The 20,327-nt window shown below is 42.9% G+C and overlaps 1 protein-coding gene across 1 annotated transcript in view; it reads left to right on the top strand.

Moving 5' to 3' along the window:
* Positions 1–20,327, top strand: part of lmx1bb (LIM homeobox transcription factor 1, beta b) — a 51,683-nt gene that overhangs the window by 22,539 nt on the left and 8,817 nt on the right. The gene's annotated exons all lie outside the window — the stretch shown is intronic.

Raw genomic sequence — 20,327 nt, 5'->3', positions numbered from 1 at the left:
CTAATTAAAAATCATCCTAGTGGTGTACTGTCTTTGTGAAATATGAAATCATAATCGGATTTGAATGGCTCCCTTCACAGAGGCATGTGTATTCAACCATTGTGGGCAGGACGGAACTGAATCAAAACAACTTTCTTTCAGTGGCATTCGGCAGCTTCGGAGACAAATGAGGGTATTAGCAACAGAGCAACAAAAGTAACAGAGGCAAAATAATGTGGGTGATTGTCTCCGAGAGAGGCAGCGTGGCTCCACGTGTTTCTGTAGAGCCGTAGGATTTCTAGCCCTATGACGGATGTGTTAGTTAGAGGGGCAGCATTAGCTGTAATGCTGTTAGCATGTAGCCGTGTGAGTGATGTGCTAGTTAGATGCCCAGCAGTAGAGCTAATGGTGTTAGCGTGTTGAGCCTTCAGAGGGATGCAATCGGTTAGGCTGTGATGGATGAGTGTCGTGCCGCGGAGGCCTGCAAGCCTCCTCATTCGCCAGGCTGTCAGCTTCTTAAGTGGACGTGCACAATTAGCGCCGAAATCAGAGACTGCTTAATCTGATGGTAGGCTTAGCATTCAGTAGGAAAAATGGCTCATCTAGCCGGTGGTGAGTGAATGATGGGCGCTATAAAAAGACGAGTCAAAGCGGTGTAAGAGAGAAGGGGCTGATACACATCTTTCTCATTCAGTGTTCCAGAAAATGTACAGTAAGTCGTACATGATGCTGGGACTTGGTCTTGGTTGAGAAAGCATCGATAGAGGAGAGCTTTATTTTGAGAACTTTATCCCCCAACACAACTTCCTCTAGGTTTCAGAAATATAAATTACCATTAAAAATGTCCTTTGAAAGGATCGACTGATCCGTCATCGCCGCAGCTCAGTGTTGCTGAGTGACAGAGTGGCGCTGTCGTGTGTCAGAAAGCAGAATTCACATTCCTCCTCAGAGGTAATGAACAGGGCAGCATCTCACACTTCAACAAGAGAGCACGGGACATTTTCACGCATCGTTGGGTTTCCAAAACAAACAGGAAATATCAAAGGCAGAGGTGCTGAAGCCTCGTTCATCCTCAATCAAACCTGTTCTAATCCGCCCCGACGCCCTGCACAGACACATACACTCGCCTGTCACGGTGACGAGAGCAAAACCGCAAATTAAATTATTGTGTGTTTGTACTATCACAATCACTGTGCCTTGATCTAATGGTAAATTGACGTCTTAAGTAGAAATCGGGTTGGAAATTGCTCAAGATTATTGAATTAGAATGATGTTATTAATTTGTTTTTATGACTGCTTTCTCTTCATTGCTCTTCAATCAATCAGCTAATTACCTTGGTGCCTTTCCAAATGATGTACAAATAAGTTATTGCAGTTTATAGTATGAAGAGCATGATGATTTATCAGTTGGGGCAGAGTATTAAACCAAACTATTAAACTGGTTTAAGTGTTTATGGTTTAGAGATCACCTCTACAAGATAAGAGACAGTGTGAGATGCTGTAAATCTGTCTACTAGCTTTAAATTGTGAATCTTAATTAAGACTATTTCCATATCTGATGATTTTCTTAGAAAGACTGAAGCTCTCTGCCAGGTTACCATATGTCCTCCACAACAGACAGCATGTTGCTTTTATTTGCAGTAATCCCTGCTACTGTGAGGGCCCAGTTTCAACAAAACTCTTATTTTGTAAAGATTTTCCTGACAGCAAAGATCCCCTCTGTAATTGAGGGCTGTCATCAAATCAGCTGCAACCTTCCCCTCTTGCATCACGTGGTTTCACATGAAAACAGGACCTATCAGCCAAAATTTAATGACATGAGCTGTGATGAGAGATGTTTGTACTCCGGCCGTGTATAAAATTCATCGTTCTTATCAGCTGAGATGAGAGGGGGAGCGAGGCCGAGGAGGATTTCTCTCGGAGCAGGAAATGTCATTTCTCTGTAATAGTTTATGATTCATCCCTCCACCTTTGACTAAATAATGAGGGATGACAATTAGAGCGGGCCATGGGAGTAGGAATCAAAGGGCTGAGATTCCCCTTGGCAGAGTCAGGCCTGTCTGAGTGTGCTCCCAGCAAACTGGATCCAGATGTCGGGCTCTGTGCTGCCATACAGGCTGCTGCTGCTGCCGCTGCCACACAACAGGCTCTTTCTGCCAGCCAGCCGGCCACTCAGCCAGCCAATCTCTCAACCTCCGTGCTCGCAAACATGACAGGAGACTCTCCTGGTGAGAGCTTGGGACAGAGGCCCCGCTCCAAATAAAAGAATTCCAGCTTGTGACCCTCACAGAGCCTAAAGTATCATTTCTTTGCATGCTGTGATTTATCTTACCCTCGCTTTGTGTCTCTATCCACTCTTTGTCTTCACTCGTCCTTTAGTTTGTGACTCTTCCTGAGCTCTGTGCATCTGGGTCTGCTGGTGGAGGCAAAATAATGTTATGGATGTAAGTAGGCTTTTAGCAGGTGTAATATATTTGCAGATTGACATGTAAATGTTGCAGTAGTGCCGACAGATATAAAAATGGTATATTTAATAGTACTTTAAAGAGGCTCTGTGTAGTTTTGAAGAAGAAATTCAAAGTCAGAATTTTAATATTTAGAATATTAGTGAGGTTATAAAACAAATTCAGAAATATTTATTTTTTCCATTACTGAATAAACAAGCTAAAGTAAAGAACACCCAGAACACTGTTTGAAGCTAGAGAGGTGGCAGGGTCCGCCAAATATAAACAAAGTTAGCATGAAATTGTGTTGTTCTTTCAGGTCAGTTTTTTTATTCAGTCACGAAAACAAAGAGAGATTCTAAGTTTGTTTAGGCATAACAAATCTGTCAATAAAATTTCTTCCCCAAAACTACACAGTGCACCTTTAAAGGAACAGTTCGACCAAAATGAATTGTATTTTTCCTCATTGAAAAAAATCCAGATAAATAAATATGCAAATAAATATCATTATAAAAATGTTCCTGCCAGACACAAGATGTGTCCTACTTCACTTGATTCTGAACGTTACTGCACTAGAGGCTTCATCTTTCCTCACCACACTTGTGTTTGCTGATTATTGGACTAGGACTGGTTCCAAACTATTTGTGATGTCACAAATCATGCTCCTAAGCCCGCCTCTTAAAGAACCAGTTCATCTAAAGATGAAAATTCAGTTGTTATGTACTTATCCCCAGGTTTGTAGTCCACAAAACATTTCTGGAGCTTCACTGCAAAACAATGTTGCAGCATTCTGCTAAACAACTGAAGTGGCTGGGAACTTGTTTTAAAACGTAAAAAAACAACAATAAAAAACCCACAAAATGGCTCCATAGAGCTGATCCAGCATAATCAAAGTCTCCAGAAGCCACCAAGGTCCCAAATTGATTTGAAAAGACGTTTCAGAGTTCAGCCACTTTAGACGAGTTGCACGCTAACACTGTCAGCTAAGCAGCTACAGTGAAGGTTTTGGCTAAATAAAGGGTGTGCACAATGTTTTTTCAAATCAGTTGGAGTCCAAGTTGGACGTGGATTATGCAGGAAAAGCTGTATGGAGCCATTATTTATTTTTGTTGTTGTTTTTTTTTAATATGTATTTATTTTAAAACATGTTCCCAGCCACTTAAGCTCCAGAAATGGCATGGGGAGAGGGGTTAATTTTTCATTTTTGGGTGAACGGTTCCTTTAATGATAAACGTTTCTTGTCCATTTCTTGTTGAAGAAGTACAACACCATAGATCACTAGTGATTTGATGTGTCTGCTGGTGGAGGGGATGAGGGGGTCGGGTGTTGTCACTCAGCGGAGCGGCTGAATCAATGGTCCGGTGTGGCAGAGAAAAGGCCAGCAGAGCGCTATTGATATGTTTAACAAATTAGCCGCGATGACGGCAGGTGTGATTGTGAGCGCAGCTCTGGGGTCAGCTCGTCATATGGTGGCTAACAGACACGATATTGCTGCGTGTCCTGATCTCTCCATTCCCTCACAATGGCATTAGGGGCACCCCAGGGAAATAAAGAGTCCCACTCCCCTATCCCCAGTGCTCTTCAAATTAACTCCCCAGAAGGTTAAGCTCCCTGATTCATAATTATTCAAGCCCACCACCGCCACCACCAGCCCACTCCACATCCACTTCCCAACCCCTCTCCCTGCCACTTCTCCTGAGTGGCACTTGGCTTTTTGTGGGAAAAGCCCAGGAATTAGATTAGCTAAGCCTGACCTGTGAGCGTACAGCCAGATGACGGGAGCAGGATTGGACTTGATCTCTGCCTGTCTAGCTGTCTCTCTATTCAATCTAGCTGTCTGTCTCTCATATGGTGTGTTATTGCTTGTGAGCGTCCCTATGGATGAGACATTTTCAGCCGCAGCTATTCTGCAATTGCATATATAGCTCTCCAAGGAGCGGCCAGTGTCAGGAGTACATCTCACTTGCATGGACATGATTTGAATGATGGGATGTGCGATTGGCCTTCAGTTCTCCCTTTGTGGGCTCTGTGGCAGTCTCAGTGCTGGTCTGCTCATTAAATAAGTGCCAACATCAAACAAAACATAGTGGCTGTTAAGCAAAGATAGGAGGAGAGTCTTTCCACAAACTGTAGATGCGACGGCAAAGCAGTGATTGCAGCTCCAGGTTGTCTCATTTTTTACTTAATATCTACGATCTTAAGAGGAATGTTGGCGGTCAAAAGCAATGCACTCTGCTGCTCTTAAAAGCAGTTCCATTTGAAATAAAATGCAACAGGATTAGCCATGGTTTTTAAGGAATTTGCGTTTTTTCACTTAGGCTCTGTATTTCACTGGAAAACAAAGTCAAGACAGAGAACGTTGTAGGCACAAAAACGACTTGGTTGAGGTTAGGAAAAGATCAGGATTTGATTTAAATCAACCATGTACTGGTCGCCAAAAAACACAGCCAGAGATGTCCCAATGTCTCGTTACAAACACATAGTTTTATCATCACAAACACAGCTGGACATGTCAGAACTTCCCGTCAAATTATCCGTCTTTTGTTGCCACAAACACGGCAGCCTTCTCGCCTCTAACTCCTCCACCATACCATTCCACCCCCTGATATGAAAGTCAGGTCATAGGCATGTATTGTGAACGTGATATGACATGTTGGATGGTACGTAGCCTATGACACATAAAAATGTGAACGCGTCAGCGGTGTGCAGAAACGTTAACTGCCAACATTTTATTCTGGCGACTGGCTGGGTGTGAAACTAACTCCCAAACCACCACAAAAAAGATGCTTTCAACCTCGGCGGTTTGATCTGTACCTGCTGGAATTACACAAGAGCAGCCGTTCAAAATCAAGCGTTAATAGTTGTCACACTTCTCAATCAGTGTAGGTCTTCTGTGGAGGAGCCGAGTGCCTCTGAAGTCAATTGGGTTTCTCTGGAGGCCGAGGTAATGTAATGAGGGACCACTCTGACTGAGGGCCGGCCTCCTCTCTCCACAATCACATAATTAATCTCCTGATTCCACCACTCACCATGTCATGACAGATACGTTTGTGTTTGGTGCATAATGGTGAAGTGTTCTGTGCTTCCCGCATGCCTCTGTTTTAGAAAACGGTTATAGAGCCCATTCCTTCACGGCCTACAGAGGGTTAAGAACAAAGCAACACTCCCTTTGGGCCCTATTAGGAGACAAAGAGAAACACACACTTCTCAAGCAGGTACCCTAATAATATGTCTGCAATTTAGATAATGACTGGGAGTGAGATAAACTGAAGTGTGTATTACAGGTAATTGGATCTGTGTTGGCTACCTAAGCATATATGGGGTTGTGTATTGTGAGCTGGTTCTTTAGTTTACAAGGGGCAAGAAGAGATGGACTGTCAATGATAAGTATTGTAAGGCTTCCTAGCATATGCAGTAATAACGGCTGATTTGAGATGTTCTATCCACCCACGGACGTCATCGGAGCCCGAAGCAAATCAGAACTGGCTTCAGATATCTGGCTTTGGACGAGGCAGACTTTACATCATTTCTCCTCACATCCCCGGCTCTCGCGAGCACGTCCAGTTAGTCGGAGGATGACAAATACAACACCCGGGGCTGTCAGAATGATCAAGTTGAGAGAGGTTTTTTTTTCCTCCAAGGTGAAGCCTAGAAAAGTTGGAGCCATAATGAGAGTTGTCAAGCCTGTGAGGTGAAGCGCAGGCAGTGGAGGCAACGCAAGGGTGCCTTTGGGGGCCTGGTGGGCTGCATCTCCGTGGCCTTTAAAGAGATTACCTTGGCATTGTAAGGAGCAGAGGGTTGAGGAGGAGATAGGCCAAGTAGCCCATTACCAATACTGCAGAGGAGCCTCAAAAGCTTCATTAATAATCTGATGATGAATCACTTTAATTGGACCTTTATAGCTGTTGCCTAATCCCTAGTCCCATCTTCTCAACTCTATTCTTAACGGGCCGGTAGTTTGTTTTTATTTCACACAATAATAATCATTTTAATTGATTAAGTTTTTGTTACTTATTTCATGAAGGATGGGTCAGATAAATGGTAACTGTGGCTAATGTGACGACGCTTTAACAAAGCACTCCTTTCTTTCAGTGCCCTTAATGTGCCATCTTTGTTCGGATATGTCCATATGGTTCAAAGAAGTGCCTGTTTTTAAGACTACACACCGGGTCAGATTTCTCCCACTCTTAATTAGATGAGGGATGGCCTAATTAAATCAAATTCATTATCCTCAGCTCTAGAAATCAAGAGGCTCTATTGGAAATAAGGTTAGGCTCCCCCTCATCCATCATGCCCTAACTAACCAATTTACAGGCCAGCCTTTTGCATGAGGCATTATTACCTTGTCATAAACACTTACCTTTAAAGTCCTCGAATCAAGCCGTGATATGCTAAGCTTTTATCACATTAGTTTGTGCTACTGTGTCAGCCTCTTTCTGCCTAAGATAAAGTAGGCTCCCAATAATTATATTAGCCACATAAGGCAGAGACGGTGCAAACGACTGCTATTTAAAGCTGGCTGATAATTCTGTATAATTAAGACATAGTACAGTTCTTCACGCAGAAGAGGGATCGAGGGCTTTTTCTGCGGTGAAACAATGAAAAACACAACAAACAGCTCTGTATTTAAGCTTTCTTTTAAAGCAAGAGAAGGTGCTCTAGAGTAAAAAAAAAATCACTTTTATGAGAAGAATTTCACTCTCTGCCGTTAACTAAACACTTGGCCGCAAAGTCTGATTCCTGCAGCTGTGATTCGCTCTGCGGCCATTGTCTCTGAAACACAAAAAGCCACCATCATGATTATTCTGAGCTCGACTGATCTATCTGAACACACGAGTCATTCATCATATGGCTCGTCTTTGATATCGCTGATGCCAAAAATGATTAAAAAGCTGTATTTTAATAAACTGTCGCAGCACTGTTTCACCGCTCAGATCTTTGCATATTTATATCTGATTAGTGCGGGTTTAGCATGTGAACTGTCTGCTAGAAGATGTGAGAATGCTGCTGCTTAAAATTTACAACAGTCCACCATCGGGCCACAATGCTGCGCGGTGGTGGAGCCATATTCTGAAACACATGAGGCCTGTCCTCTGATCTGTGTTGGAAAGTGAATTAGTAAGCTCCATTCTAAAGCCGGTGATAGCAATGGGCTGAGAGCAGTGATTTGTTGGCGGTGTATATTACAGCCCACGGTCAGGGAGGGAGGGATCAGAGAAGTGTGTGTGTGTGTGAGGGATAGGACAGGGGGCCTTATCACTCAGTGTTTACTCACAGTAAATTGAGTTGAAATAATAGTCTTTCTCTGAGGCCAAACAATGGAGCAGGCTGCAGGCCGAGGGCCCAGGCTGGTGCAGAGCCGGCCTGCGCCACTTCAAAATGAAAGGGCTGAGCCCGGGGCCATGGGGAGGAGGCACGGAGGGAGCGGGGGGCCTTTATGTGGACGGCTACACCAGTCGCAGAGCAGACACCCCTCTGACAGGCACCTGGGTAGGACAACGGGAAGAGAGAGGAGCGTGGAGCTGCTGGAAGGTGGGGGTGGAGCGATGAGGCCTCGGGGCTCTGTCATTAGGTTGGTGGTGGAAAGGAAGATGACTGCCCCGAGGACAGAGGAGCGACAGGTCCCGGTGGGACAGCGACCGCAACCTCTCATTCCCCTGGGTCTGAGCTGGGACTGGTGGGACGTGTCAGTCTGTTAGCCCCCCCTGCTTCAACACGCTCTCATAACCCCTGGCTATGGTTGAGCTCCAGCAGTCTAACCTGCAGAGGGAGTGTGTGTGAGCAACAGAGAGTCATGAGCTGAAAGAGAGAGGCGTAGAGAGCATATCCGTGCAGCGCGCAGACCCTCCTATGCCATTGTTTCTGCGTGTGTGTGTGTGCTTCAGCTGCACCTCAGCTCTGCTTCTTCCCCTTCATTTATCATTCTGCAACATAAAGTGCTGCCACAGCATTATAGAAACAGCTGCTTTTTTCAGACAGCCACACAGAATGGGCTGCTCCCTGCCACACAAAGACTCTCCTGGACCTAAAGAGAGTGTAAAATTGGGGGGTGAATACAAACCTTTTTTCTTGCTGAGAGGGCTGACCGCGGGTGTCACTGCGGCGGGAGACATTGTCATCGCGTCTGAAGACAAATAAGCATCCATATCGGCCCGATCATGTGTACAATGAGTGGCAGGGGCACCAGCGAGATCGGCCTTGTTCACAGCCAAATATGCATAACTACAGCTGCTGCCGCGTGACACTCTCTTGAGAATTCATATGAGGCACTTTGATCAGGCCTTATATGTATGACTCATCTGAGACACCTGTATCTCTGTCAGCTTCCCTACAACACAATGTCAATTTATTGAGTCCGAAGCTGAAGCAAAGGGAAAACAAACCCTGTCAGTGCTCTGTTAGGGGTCATAATGCAGTCACTAAGTCCACTGAGATGACTCAAGGTAAGCGCCGCAGGGCCATGCAGATACAGTCGGACTCGTAGGGAGACCAGACGTGCCGTGCCATGCTTCACCATTCCATTCTGTGCCTTAAAGGCTCCACGTGGAGAAAAGGGAATTTTGTCGAACCTGTTCTCTTCCAGCTGGAGAGATGAGATTTAACACTCCGCCAAACACATGACAGAGAAATGCTCGGTGTGCTCGGTGAGGCTGTGTGGGAAAGACAGAGGAGAGTCGAGAGAAGGAGCAGAGAGGGCATCAGAGGCAGCTCCTGCCAGACCACCTGGGGCAAAATGCATGCTTGAATACTTTAAGACGTGAACAGAATACTTTCGCAGTAACATTAGCTGCTACGGTGGAGAGAGAATTTCCCTTTCATGATTAAACACACAAACACGCACATACACAATGCAGGTTGTAACAAGTCCAGACAATTCATTTATTGTTCTTTTAGCGTTATTTGTACCTTGTGTGGAATGTATATCATGGTTAGGAAGGTGACATTAACAACAGAAACATTATGTACTGCAGGTGTTTTTGTCAAAGCTAACACTCTGTGCAAATCTGTGCATTATCATAACAATAAAATCACACTTTTGCAAGAAATAAATGACAAGTAGCATCAGAAATATATATGAAGGCAGTGGATTTTGCAGTAAATTTGTTAAGTATACATGCATGTGTGCTGTGGAGTGAAGTATTCATATCCTTTGGTAAAAGTAGCAATACTGCAATGTAAAAATACTCTGTTTCTGTTTTGAAAATGCTATGTGAATCTTTTTTTTTTTTAAGTATCAAAAATCAAAGTGCTTATTTTTTGGAAATATGGTTCCTGAGGGTTAAATGCAGTATTATGTTGTACATTATTAGTAGTATTTTACTATACTTTATCATGGTGGAGCAAATTTTATATACTGCTGTGGCCCTTTAACAACCTCATTCTGGTCCCCTTGATCGTTTTATTAGAGGCTAATTGGCCCATTCATTAGTTGTGTCTGTTACTGATCTCAGAATTACTCTTATTTCATTAAAAAGTTTTAACCCGGCATGTTTAAGCAGAGAGAATTGAGGAAAAGTGACAACCTGCGTCTGAGATTAAAATGGTGCATTGTGTTTTTCCTGTAAACATAATGTTTCTTTTACATTTGTGAAAACTTACAAAAACAGAGTAAAATCAGAGTAAAAATCAAAATGCATTGTTTTTAACACATTTAAATTCCGAGCTTTACAGGTCAGACATAGAGAATGTAAATGTCTGAAAACTTGGCACTGCACTTTTTTTTAAAATCTGGCCCTTCTAATAAAGAAAAAGAAGAAGAAGAATATTTATCTATGACATACAGTCATACAATGTACAGTGGCCTATTCAAAAGCAATTGTTTCATCTTAAAAAGTAACATTTTCAGTCTGAATTGCAGTGGAATACAAATATATAGTTGCATTAGGTGTAAGTGTTCAAGTCAAGTACCTGTATGCCTACCTCAAATTTAACTTGGGTTAACACTGCTTGTAAATGTATTTAGTCACATTTCCATGATCATTTATAGTAAAATAAAGTTTGGTGAAAAACCCCATTGTTGAAGATATCTTTTAGATATGACAATTATTGATCTTGCATCTGTGAGTATTTGTGAATATATGAATGGAAACCATATTTATGCAAGAGTTGAATAACATCAATTTGAAGTAGCAGAAATCAGCGTCTAATTTTAATCAGAAATAAATATTACTGTCGTTGCAGATAGACTTGACACATAATACACAAAGAGACAAAAAGAGACAGTCAAGTCAGTTGCAGTAAATTTACTTGGATTACTTTTAACAACATGTATCCTGGCAGATCTATTTTTTAAACCTCTACCTTCATTTCATCGGTCCAGAAGCAACTGAGTGACCCATGGGAGATAAAATGGTTGGCATTTTTTGGATAACACGTGATTCTTTAATAGAGCTTTACATCATTTTTTGTTTTATATTATTCTGCTAATATAAATTCATCACTTTAATGCTTCACTCCCTCAGCCAGGCACTCAGACCAACTGGGAAAGAATGTATCTAAAAAAAAAAATTATAATGATGATGCAAAATGACCTTTTTTTTCCCTCTCGACCTAAAGATCTCTGGAATTTGTAGGTGGTCTCAATAATGTAGCTGATGGTCTTTAGTGAAACAGCAGGTTTTGGGTTTGCTCTGCGGTGTGTGTGCGCCCCTCTGTCTGTTTGACACATTCCAACACTGCACCCCTCTCCAAGGCTCCTAACTACCAGTCAGTCGCCATGGTTACAGCCATACATCCATGCCAGCCCTTCACACTCAAAGACATATTTGTTTGGCTAGTGTAGCTACGTTCCTGACAAAAAAACACAGCTTTTTAGCATAACACCTGCTAATCTTGGGATTTAGCTCTTTGAAGAGGATTGCTGATCAGAAATTCAAATATATTATTTGAATGCTAATCTGAATGTTAATCCCTGGCCCCCGGGTCTTAAAGCATCCTGTCTTTCAATAACAATGTTTATTTTTCATTTGCTTTGCCTTTTTCATTTTCTCTCACGCCCGCCCTCCCGCCCCTTGTTTAGCTCTGTCGTCTATTCCCTCAAGAATACTGACGGTGGACTCATCTTTTAAACTGTGTGGAAATTTAAGATTTGGGTGCTCCGATAGACATTTGATTATTATCGTTCATTATGAGGAGAATTTAGGTTGACAGTGAATATTGCTCTGGGTGGAATGCTTGGTATTGATCTGGCTTAATTGATGTATCCTACCACAGTCAGTCAGACACCGCCATCTTCTAATTTTCAAGATTTAATCTCAGCTACGATTAATTTAATAATATTTTTTTTGCAGAATAACAACACAGTTTATCGCCTAAAATGACATCAGTGCACAGAAACTGGAAATGTTACAATTCAAAATCATCTTTTTCTGCATAATAATCTCTAAAAATAGTTTTCATACTGCACATATTAGACAACATACACTGCCGATATATCTGTGATATACCAGTCGTTCTCTGATACCCTGCGCGTTTATTCTTTTATTTTTGCACTATTTTCATTATACTTCTTGTTTATTTTCCTCTCGATTCCATTGCTTTTTTCCTCGATCTTATCTGCGTGATGATGTATCTGTTGGGCCACTAAAGGAGATGAGTGGGCGGCTGATCCGGGTCTCCTTTAAATTATGTTTTAATTCGGATAAATAAATGCTGAGAAATAAAAGGAGGAGATAATGAAAAGACAGACCAGACCAAACATATACATCCGTATAAAAACTACTCCTGCTTATTGACTTACGTGAGTAGTTGACGTGGTGTACATTAGCCTATAATTGCTGACTGTACATCCTCATCCAGCCAGCAGACTCTCGGTGTTCTTTTGATATCTGTTTCTATAGCGCTGACTTTTGTCTTGTCCTGCGAATCAAGAGCAGCGCGATCACAAACACATGAATCCGGATCTTGTGAACAACGTCTAATTCCTGCTCGCCTCACATTCTCTCCCACCAAACTCATTTTGGGCTTAGACTGAATCTCTGTTAAGTAAACAGAGCCCCCTTCATACAGCCAGCCTCCATCACAATGATGTCCAGATCATCTCTTCCCATTAAAACCAGAGCAAACACTTTACTTCACACCAATATACTAAAGATTGGAGGGGAAACACACAAGGGCTTTTTTTCCATCTTTCCCAGATTGTCTCTCTTTCTCCTTTGCTACCATTTAATCCAGTATCTTTCAGCCCTGGTAAACTCCTCAAGATGGACATTGCTTGGTTCAGGGTGGAAAGGGGTCAAGCTCCACTGGCCTCTGCACAGAGCTGTGGAATTTTTCATTAGTGCACAGCTGGGTCACAAGTGGCTCCAAAGCCGTCTTAATATTGTGTAGGCCCACAGATTAGGAGCGGAGAAAAGAAGCCAAAGCGTGATGCTCTCCACCAGACCCTGTCTTTGCATATTTGCAGACTTGTGCTTTAGAACACCTCATATTACTGTTTGTTTTATTTCTTAGACCCAGAACCTCTGGGTCAATAGTAATTATAAAGCCCTCCAATCCAAATGTTGTTTTTTAACCATTCCAGTGCTGAATCTGTAAGATGAGTCCATTTATTTTTTTACAATAAAGAAAGTAAAGTATCTCAGCCCTGGTCGAGGCTTTTCCTACTTTTTTCATGTCATGATTTAAAGGAACAGTTCACCCAAAAATGAAAATTCAGTCATTATCTGCTCACCCCCATGCTGATGGAAAGCCGCGGAGACTAGTTTTAAAATGTAAAAAAAAACAACAACAACAACAAAAAGCATTAAATATCTCATTACAGTCAAGCGCAATCCAAGTCCCTGAAAGACCAGAGATCCCAAATGTTCACCCTTGACGTACGGTTGCACAGCTTTTTTTTACCCACTAATGCTTTTAGCTTAGCTGCTCCAGTCGTCTTAAAGAAGGAAAAGTTCAACCAAAAATGGAAATTCAGTCAATTTTCTCCTCACTGCTCGTTGTTTCTCAGTCCACAAATCATTTCTGGAGCTTCACAGCAAAACAGCGTTGTAGCATTCTGCTAAATAACGGCTGTTCTTTTAGCTGGGGACCAAAGAACAGCTTGTGTTGTATAAACCTAGTCTCTGGAAGCCCTGAGATCCCAAATGGATTTGAAATGACATTATTTACACCCTCAACCTTCATTGACCCACTATATGTGCGCTAACTTTTTTAGCTTAGCAGCTAGAGTGAAAATTTCGGCTGAAAAACGGGGTGTTTATAACAGCTTTTCAAATCAATTTGGGCTCTCTGGGCTTCTGGAGACTTGGAGCTGTATGGAGCCATTTTATGTAATTTTTTCGTTTTTTATTTTTATTTTTTAAAACAAGTCCCCATCTACTTCAGCTACAACGCTGTTTTGCTGTGAAGCTCCAGAAATGTTTTGTGGACTACGAAACCTCACTCGACTTTCCATCGGCATGGAAATGAGTTGATAATGACTGAATTTTCACTTTTCCTTTAATCCTTGAGAACCTTTTGTTATTTCGACATAAGATCATGATAGCTTTTTTTTATCTTTGATACAAGACTTCTTATTAACTCCTGGATCAACCGCATATTAAGAAAAATAAAAATAAATAAATAAACCTTGTGTATCTGTGGGCAGTTACACACAGCCATGTGATAGCCATTACACTTATTGTAGCCATCACTCTCTCTGCTCTCCCAGCTCTTTCAGAAGTGGCAATCACTCGCAGTGGCTCGTCGAGCAGGCCGAGCCCTTAATAGTGGGCTCTGCTCCACCTCACACAGATTAGCTTGGAAGGGGCGCATGAACAGAGACCCAGCGATGGAATTATAAAAAATATATAAAATGGGTGCAGATGATTTTACAGGTGCTTTTAATGGGAGCTGTTCGGGTATTTCTGTTGGGCGTCTTGCTCTTGGAGAGACTGTGTTGTAAACATGTCACATCTCCAGCATTGATGGCTCTCACTGGAGTGACAAAAGCCAGAGCACAGCACTTTATACCAGCCTGTAATTCACAGTCTTTTCATTTATTTGTTTAAGGATCGACTCCACTTTGAGAACAGGTAAAGAAAAAATAAGCATGAAAAAAGCCAGAATGCAAAAAAACACATCTTTACAGTCATCATCTCCTCTGATGCTGTCGCTCAGAGTATTGTTTGTTCGGAGCTCTAAAAACTGAGCCTTAATGTGATGTTGCACTCATTTTACATACTCAGGAACACCAGCTGTCCAAACAGCATCATGTGTGCCTGTCTGCTTACTCTTGTATTTAGATGTGTACTTAGCCTCCTCTGCAGCCAAATACACTGTCCTTTTCACTCCATGAGCTTTGTTCTACCTGTGTGGCTGCGGAGGATTATTTCCACGCTGTTTTCCTGGTGACTCATTAGCAGATACATGTGGAGGAGAAGCCTGATGCTGCAAGACAATTCTCGGCATACCGCTGTTGCCTTTGGAGCTTTGCATGAACACGCAGCCTTATCTTAATATATTTCTCATATCTGATAGAGTTTGACACCAGCATGTTGACAAGTCAGAAATGTGAAAGATATACGTGCACTATTTGCATGTTTTTTACGCTCTTGCAGTCAGTCATCCACTCCAAACTCAAGTGTTGAGTAATCTGTGAAACACACAGCCGCTGGATGGAGTGAGATCATTTGAATAACGACGTAAGGGTTAGGATTTCTTTGTGCAGCTGTGCGGTATAGCGTTATGCACAGATATGCCTGAGATGTCTGTCTGGCCGGGGACCCGTCGCATTCCTGCACATAGGAGCTCATTCTGCCGTAGAAATAAAGTGGCCATATTTATTTTCCCAATAGCGGACGTGTGGGTTAGACGATCCTGGAAACACTTCACTCCAGACTAACTGTAAGCAGTGTCTTTTTACAGATCCACCATAGTTCTGTTCAGCAGCTATTACTAAGTGTGCTCCCTCTGAGATGTAGGGCAGGTGCATATGCATACGCTAACACATCGAACACGTCTCCGCTATTATCTTTGCTGTGCCAAGTGCAATCAGCTCGTCTCATTCCTCCCCTGTGAGCTCGCAGGCAGCCGCTGCTGTGCTTCAGTGCGGGGAACAAGCAAACCCTGTGGCCAGAGCCGTGTGATGAAGAAGGCACCTTTGGGCCATTAGTGGTGTACACATCTCCCGTTAATGTGTTTTACTTTTACCTGCTGGGAGTTTAATTAAAAAACAAAGAGCCTCAATTTAAAGGCCATTATTATGCTAATGTAGTAAGCACGGGATGGTGATTAAGCAGCTTTTAGAGCTGACTGGAGCTGGCCCTTGGGAACAGAAGGATGGCACTTTTTATTTGGCTTCATTACTCTCCATGAATCTATGCTCCAAAGAGAAATGCTGATACTATGAAACAAGGTCAGCTATTGAGATCTTTTATGGAGGCAACATTATCGGCCCCACTTTTTTGTACTCACGCAGACTGAAAGTTTGTTTTAACCTCCTTCTCACAGAGACAGAATGAATCAGGATCTGCTTTGGCTGCTTTTATTTACACATGCACACCCGTCGGCCCCTCTGCAAGCAATCAAATACTTGTATTAGCTAAATTCAGGTTACTATTTTGAACCCATTGTGGTCACCATCTACTGTCTGCTGCTTTAAGAGGACAACAGGACCGTACATAGCAAAGTAATTTTCATCATGTTGAGACAAAGTTGAAAAGGTTTGCCTCCAACATCTGGGCATCAAATGTTTTCCTCTTTAGCTGAAGCTCTTGATACTGTTGCTAAGAACCACTTTTCACATAGCAAGGCGTGTCTTCTGAGGAGCTGAGAAGTGGCTGTTTAACGGATCAGAGGCCTCTGCGGCCTCTTTGAGACAGATATGTGTGTTGTGTTTCCAGACAACAAACAGAACAAGATTCCACCAAAAAAAAAGGACGAGAAATTAACCATTTGTACATTCAGATTTTGGATAAACATTTCTATGAGGTATTTGCAATCTTTAAAGCGACAGTTTGACACTCCAAGAAATATGCTTTCTTTTAGATGTGAAGGACAATTCTGCTTGTAGGCCCAATTCAGACCAAATCCCAGTCCTGCGTTTAGGCTGCGTCGGTGCTGACCTGCAGCCGGAAAATGGGCACTAACTAATCACTGCAACACCTAATTTGGTCTCAATGACGCCTTATATTTGTCAGCAGCCAGTTAAAAAGAGGCTTAGCCTGACGAACAAAACAGGGAAACAGCTAGCCTGGCTCTGTACTAGCCTGGCCCCTCCTAGGGACGTCACAGGGGAAACGATTACAGCTGACATCTCTGGTCCTCGTCAATGCTAGCATATGTAAGACAGTATCATAAAAACTGATGCACCAGCATGTTCAAGGCTTTAGCGGTGTAAGCTAATTGGGCTAAACAATAGTAGTAGCAGTATTCACTTGATAAAGTCGCTGACCTATATCTTGGTGAATGAATAATACGGCGTACCAGTCGCTCTTAAAAAAAAGAGGATTAGCATACTAGCATAATGGAAAATGCTAGTGAAGGACACGTCCGCACTTGCGCCCATAATTTGTGCAAGGTATCATGGGGCTCGAAATAATGAGTCAATCTTCTAATCAACCTCCTGGCAAAAAAAACACATAATTGTAAATCTCAAAACACCACCTTCAAGTTTCCACACACCTGTTTTGCCCTGTCTTCATTTTTATGCTCGGTTAAGCTAACCAACTTCTGGCTTTAGCCGCATATTTAGCCGACGGATATGACATTGGCGTCAATCTTACTATCTAATCTCCGCAAGAATGTTAATGAGCACATTACCCCGAGAAATAAAATATTCCAGTCAGCTTTGTTTGGCTGCCGAGAGAAGACTGATCAGATAAAGCAGCTAAATAAGGAAATATCAAGCGAGCGCGTTCGACCGGTCACTCCATATGCCCTCGGTCCTGCCCGGCGGCCCTTGTCTGACCTGCCTCCCAGGCCTCATCTCTCACCTCGGCAATGATTGGCGTGGCCACAGGTTTCCTGCTCCAACACGAGAGCCCATCTTCAAAGTAATAGCTTACAGCTGCTGCCTGGCTAATCCTCATCCCGGCTGTCTTTGAAGGGATGCGGTGACATAATGGCCCGGGCCATTCTTCTCTAAATTGTTATGGTGTTTCTGCGAGTGTTGTTCAATAGCAAAAGGGGAGTAGGTAATACTGTTGCACGTGTTGCTAAATGTAGCATGATTATCAAGCAGCCATAAGCAGCTCCATACTCCCCTCCCCCCTCTTCTCTCTCTTATTCTTCTGGAGTTTCTTTTATCCCGCCCAGTCCTCCTGATGCTTATCACTGCGGCAGAAGCATTAAATGTAATGTCTGTAGAAGGGAAATCATTGGCAACATGTGGTGAGAGCTTAAGATGTTGTCACACTTTAAGTTGCCTATAATCTGTTCAAAGGGAGTGTGCATAGTTCTCCAAAGTGCCTGGAAAAGGGGGGAAGAAGAGGCCGGTGTCTCTCGGCTGCACTTGGCTCAGCTGAAATGTTCATCAGACAAAATAACCGTCGGTCCCTGTTGGCTTTTGTCTTCCTCATAATGCTCTTTTTTTTTCTTTCCTTTTTTTTGCTAAAAACACAACTTGTGGTGTTACAAGCCTCAACAGTGTGATAATCTGTCACGGAGAGGAGGAGAGAGACATAGATAACGTAAGAAAGAACAGACAAGGGATTACAGGTATGTGGACACAGGATTAAAAAGAGGGATGTAATGATTCCTCTGGGACACAGCAATGTGCTGAGACGGGCTCTTTTTTTCATTTATGAGTCCAGTTCTGGGGAGGCCTGGGTAAATATTGACAGTTCCTCTCTGCTTGAGATGCGGCCATTGATCCACACAGGAGGGTCTCATCGCTTGATCTGTGCGCTCAGGTGTGGGAGGAGGGGAGAGCGAGAGCTGGGACGCGGCTTGTCATGCTGGTGGTCTTCTTTGTGGTGTCTTTTAAACACAAACTAGCTTAAGAGTGCTGATCGGGCTGCTTCTGCGACACCGGGAGTCGTGTTACCCGAGCGGCAGCTGAAACGTCCAGAAAGTGGATTTCTGAGTCTTAGTGTGACGGGTCAGTGGGATCAAGCAGAGGCAGAACGTGGTAAATGATAAGCTAAATCACTTTAAGTCTGATTCCTCTCACACCTACAGCACTTTGATATCTTTAATATCCCAGTGGAGCTTCACAGAGAGCTAACGTTATCAACAGCCCCTGTCGAGGTGTTTTTCTATATATAAAATCATCATTTACATCTTCCCCTCTGTCTCCTGTTGGCATGCTGGTGCTCAAACCACTAATCAGGTAATGTCGGGGAGGTTGAATGGCGTGCCTCCCCCTGGTCAACCTTCACTGCTCACACAGTGGTGTTGTTTTAAAGAGCATTCTTTAGCAGCTGAACTTGGAAAGGTATTAAAGTGGGATTAGGCTCCTCCACAATCCACTGCTTGTGTCATTCAGGGAGTTTGTGTTCTCCTCTCCCCACTGCCACCTCCCCACTCCTCCTCTGTTTGATTGTGGCTAGCCGCAGGAGTGGGACTGACTGTGCCTTTCAAAGGAGAGGGGTAGGGTTAAATCCCTAGTCCACTGCTCCCTGCTAATTCTCCTTGTTCCTTAGAGAAGGATTTACTTCTGCTGCCAGCTTCTCAAAGGCCTTCTCTGCCCATCCGAAAAGTCGCCGTTGCCTTCCTGTGGAGGTGTGGTTGCCATAGAAGGGGCGTCATGCATGGCTATTCCATCTGAACCCCGCTGAGAATGGGGACCGGGGACTGAAAACAGGCAGAAAGTCCGGATTAGACCCGAGGACAAAGCAGGACAGGAAGATTCCAGAAGGGACGAATAGGAATTACAGCAGCAAAAATAATGCAAAGTGACAGAGAGGGGAAATAGAAAAATAATGGCTTACAAGATTAGACTCGGCGAGGAAGAAAGAAGAAAGGAAAGAGGGCTGAATGAGAATGTTTTCATCTAGATGAGAAGATTTGAGAGAGCGGTCGTAGGTGAATGCGGAGTCGTGGACGTATCAAAACCGCGCTAACAAGTCATTTCCTCAACTTTTTGCTCTCTTTCTAAGCCTAAGCCGGCAATCATTAGCTAAACATTAGAGTTAGAGCTGGGAACTCATCTTGACAGATTCATCACCTCTATTCCCTGATCCCAGCATGTAACACGTTAATCCCTCTGAAATCTCAAATCAAGTCCCTGAATATTCAGTTTGTCTGTGCAGGAGTGTGTCGATGTAAGATTTCCTTTTATTTTTTATTTCTATGATTTAAAAAAAAAAAGTTTTTGGTCGTGTTGTTCTTGCCTTTTGTTTTTTAGTGTCCAAACTTGGAGGTTTGTTTAGAAGACAGATCCAGGTTGGCAGGTCACTTAAACTAGAACCCCGCTTGTTTGAGAAACATGCCAAAATTTCTTTTTCATGGGATTATCCTTGAGGTTTTTCCATAGCTGAATAATAATCTTCTTAACTTATTGTAATAAATGAAAGATTAAAGGATTTTATGAACCCTGTGAGTGCCAGTTTCTGATATCTCTGTTGTTTTGCTGCTGCGTGATGGTTTAAAAGAAAATAAGACGCTCTAACTGCCGTTTTCGGTGCCAGATACAGGTGGGGATTTTGATCATAATGGATGAAACTGGTATAATAACCTATCAACTGCTGTGATGTGATTATGATAACATCAAATTCTGCCCTCATGATTTTAATCTGATGAGCAGATGTGAGGCAATTATTTCAGAAAGCTGCATAGACAACAAAAAAAAGCACACTTACTTGTTTCCAGCGTGCGTACAGCTGCTCATACACGTGTGAACACACACACACACACGCACCATATCAGTACTCAATCAGCACCTATAACAACATTACCATAACAAAACCATCCTTTGGTTTCCCTCCGCTCATATTTACACATTATATTCATCACTATCGCTCATCCCTGTCCCGAACCAGC

This window comes from Pagrus major, chromosome 5 (genome assembly GCF_040436345.1).
Source record: "Pagrus major chromosome 5, Pma_NU_1.0".
Taxonomy (NCBI): Eukaryota; Metazoa; Chordata; class Actinopteri; order Spariformes; family Sparidae; genus Pagrus; species Pagrus major.
Note: the sequence above shows the minus strand (reverse complement) of the source record. Positions and strands in the feature narration are given on the sequence as shown.